Source organism: Rhinopithecus bieti, unplaced genomic scaffold (genome assembly GCF_001698545.2).
Source record: "Rhinopithecus bieti isolate Rb0 unplaced genomic scaffold, ASM169854v2 scaffold_10499, whole genome shotgun sequence".
NCBI classification, from domain to species: Eukaryota; Metazoa; Chordata; class Mammalia; order Primates; family Cercopithecidae; genus Rhinopithecus; species Rhinopithecus bieti.
This window is the reverse complement of record NW_016806431.1, coordinates 815,751-819,471: the sequence shown is the minus strand read 5'-3', so window position 1 is coordinate 819,471 and position 3,721 is coordinate 815,751. Positions and strand designations below refer to the sequence as shown.

General features: G+C 38.1%; 1 pseudogene across 1 annotated transcript; it reads right to left on the bottom strand.

Moving 5' to 3' along the window:
• Positions 1 to 364: 364 nt before the first annotated feature.
• On the bottom strand, positions 365 to 1,003 carry LOC108532440 (60S ribosomal protein L18 pseudogene; annotated as a pseudogene). Its single transcript, XR_001886447.1, has one exon. The product of XR_001886447.1 is annotated as a 60S ribosomal protein L18 pseudogene (transcript).
• Positions 1,004 to 3,721: the final 2,718 nt, after the last annotated feature.

Genomic DNA, 3,721 nt, shown 5'->3' with positions numbered 1-3,721 from the left:
CATAGATCTGTTTATTAAAGTGACATTTCACATTAATAACATTTGTTCAGTTTGGAAACAAAGGGAATTTAGCATTTTAAGGTTAGAAGAAATATTTCCACCCAAATACCCTAAGTAATAACACTTAAAATATAATATTTAAGTCTATTATCCTGGCTTTTCTAAGTGGTTGCTAAAGTTTTGAATTTTGTTTTGTCAGGATTAAAATTTTAAATTTTGAAATTAACTTAGCTTTATTAATTTCTAAAAAACATTAGAAAATAATAAAGCCAGTGCCACTATACTGATGATAAGCACATAGTCTTTTTTTTTTTTTTTTTTGTCAGCATTCAAAATCATTTTAATAAGAGGGTAGGATCCAGGGTTAGTTTTTGTAGCCTCGGCTGGTCAGTCCGCCTCTGGCATGCTCGAACTTCCGGCCCTTGGAGCGGACGTACGGTTTGGTGTGGCTGTGTGGGGTTCCTGGGTCCTTGCCGAAATGCCGGTACACCTCTAGGCCCTTGCGAGGACCGGAGAGCAGGACAGTGCCACAGCCCTTGGGGGAGTCCAGGGCCAGCTGGTCGAAAGTGAGGATCTTGCCCCCTGCCCTGAGGATGCGGCTGCGGGCCCCGGCTGGTCAGGCGCAGTGCACATACCTTAAATTTGGGCACCTCCTGAACCCGCACGTCATCCGTTATGGTCCCCACAACCACGGCCGTTTTTGTTTTCCCAGCCAGGAAGCTTCATCTTCCAGATCATCCCGGAAGGGACAGAGGCGGCCGGTTGGTGCGACTCATAAACAACCTCTTCAGCACAACCTGGTTGAATGTGGAATTGTTTCTTCTGGCCAGAAACCTGTACAACTTGACCAACAGCCTCAGGTAGATATCCTGGCTCTTGGGCTCCTTGCGTCGAACCTTTCGGTCCTTGTTGTGGCAGATGTCAACTCCCATGATGGCGCCTCCTGCTCGGCCAGGTCCGGAAAGCAGCACATTGTCTTTTAAAGAGCATGGAGCTATTTCTTTAACGTGAGTACTTAGGTGAAAATAAATGACCATTTTATGAAACTGCGTTTTAATAAGAAATCAGGAACACAGGTATATCAGATAATTTAGGAATGTTCACATAATCTCTCCATCTTCTTACATATAGATATCCATGCATACAGATATTTAATAATTTTATTATTCAATTAATAAAACATGCAACAATGTAATATAATAAAAGTAAAATTGAGTGTATTCTGGGTTTCTTAGAAAAAAATGCTTTTCCCTTGGAAATTTTCATATCCCTCTAATGTATCATCTATAGCAGAAGACAACAGGAATATGAGATTCACCACTTTAGAAAGAATAAAAACTCTGTGTAGTAATATAAGTCATTATTCACATTATGACTATTTCAAATTGCACCTTGATTTTCAAGTAGAGATCGAATACTTCTCAATGCTGAAGAAATTTCACAAAAAAGTCTGACAATATGCCATAAGATGGGAGGGTGGCAATACATTTTCTGCCCCTTCTCTGCCTACTCCTCATATACACAGGTATAGATTAAGAAAAGGGAGAAAAGAGTATAAGAAAAGTGGGGTAGAATGGAAAGATAAAGCTGACTTGATTATCTTCAAAACAAAGTATTAAAATAACCAACCAGTACTTTCTTTAATAAAATATTTTGTTACCTATTAAATAAATAAATAATTTTTACCCAGAAAACTTCCAATCAGTTATCATGAAAAAAATATTAAATGAATGGCATGAAAATTACATGGAAAAAAATGTTTCTTATCATTCTATTCAAAATTTTATGAGCGTCAATGTAAGAAAACAAATATGGAAGAAAAATATTAATTAAGCCATACAAGTGTCTAAATACCTACAAATGAAAACATTAGCATATGTTCTATCTCATATTTAAGATTCACTGGAGTATCTCGCACAAGACTCGGTATGCTTGCCCAAGTAACAGTATAAAGAGATGTAGACCTTTAACTTTTCCACCGCCTGCTATTAACAATGTCTCTACATTATAGAGTCAAGTTCTTGCAGCTTCCAAAACAAAGAAAAAAGAATTCTGTTCCCACCCCTTATTAAAATTCAGACTGCTATAGGAACCATAAACAATTAGCCTTATATCCATGGCATTAATGCATTGTATACACTTTTTTAAAAATTAAGCAGAATTATCATTCTCTGAAAGTAGTCAATTTCTTTCTTTCTTTTTTTGAGATGGAGTTTCGCCCTGTCACCTAGGCTGGAGCGCAATGGCGTGATCTCAGCTCATTGCAACCTCCATCTCCCGGGCTCAAGCAATTCTCCGGCCTCAGCCTCCCAAGTAGCTGGGACTATAGGTGTGTGCCATCACACCACGCTAATTTTTGTATTTTTAGTAGAGACAGGGTTTCACCATGTTGGCCAGGATGATCTTGATCCCTTGACCTCGTGATCTGCCCATCTTGGCCTCCCAAAGTGCTGGGATTACAGGTGTGAGCCACCACGCCTGGCCCAATTTCTTTTAAACATATGAGAAAATGTTCAGCTAATCCTTCCTCCTCAGTGGGCCTAGGGAGTTTTTCTCAAGAAACTCAAGTCTCTTGTTACTCAAGGACTTTGGCCAACTGTTCATTTCCAACTTCCTGCCAGAGAGAGGGGCACTTTCACATCAGTATGTGCTCCATAGGCTTAGCTCCTTGGGAGCCAGGACCTTGTTTGCCTTGCTAATTATTGTAACTGTAATCTCTACAATGGTGTCTGTAATAGAAGTATTTCATAAATATTCATAATGATTTAATGAATATAATCAAAATTTCCTAGGTATGTGCTATATGCTAATTATGGTGAGGATCCTGTAAAATAGCCCCATTATTGCTACCAGGGTGAGGGACATTTTCTCGACAAAGGTAAAATTTATCCCATCTCTTTAGAGAATGATGTAGTACTTACTTGTAAAGCCAGATCACTACAGGAAACAACATGTCAACACCATCCTTGGCCATTTTCCTAAAGTAATTCCCCCGCCCGCTGATATGTCCATCTCCCTATGCATTCATCTATATATGGCCTGTGATTTCTTGTATCTAAGCCAGATTTCCACTGTCTGCCTCCTTCCCCACTTTTCTTCTTTGTCCTCTGATACTACTATCTTCAAAAATACATTGTGTAGACCACTAGTTTATGCATATACTGTTTCTTCTTCTCAAAAAAGAATTCTAGCTTTTTTCCTGAGGGATTGCTTTCCTATCCACCCTCTAAATTGGACTCCACTCCTTCTTCTATACTCCATTAATTTGGGGCTTGAAGTGATCTTAGCATGTCCCTGAATACTCAGTGCAACTTCCAGATTACTGATGCTCCAACAATACTAGATAAAACCTACTTTGAAATTAAGCTCAATCTAATAAATGAGATATTTCTCTTATTATCATTTTCATCTGTCAATTGCATGGCTTCTCATTATTCAAATACTTCTTTTCTAACTTAAATCTTGTCATCATTCTGGTGTCCTTTGATAATGCAAAATAACATTTCCAGATTTTCAGCTATTTACTCTGCTTACTTTTGTAACACTAACAACGTCGGTTGTATTTTCAGTCATTTCCATGACTGAAAGTATTTATTCATCTCCCAGAAGTATTTATGAAATCCTGAAACTAGCATTCATTCTTCCAACTCTCACATTATCTATTTGTTCTTTAAGCATACTGAAATCTTTAGTTCCTTTACCTATTTACATTTTCCTATTA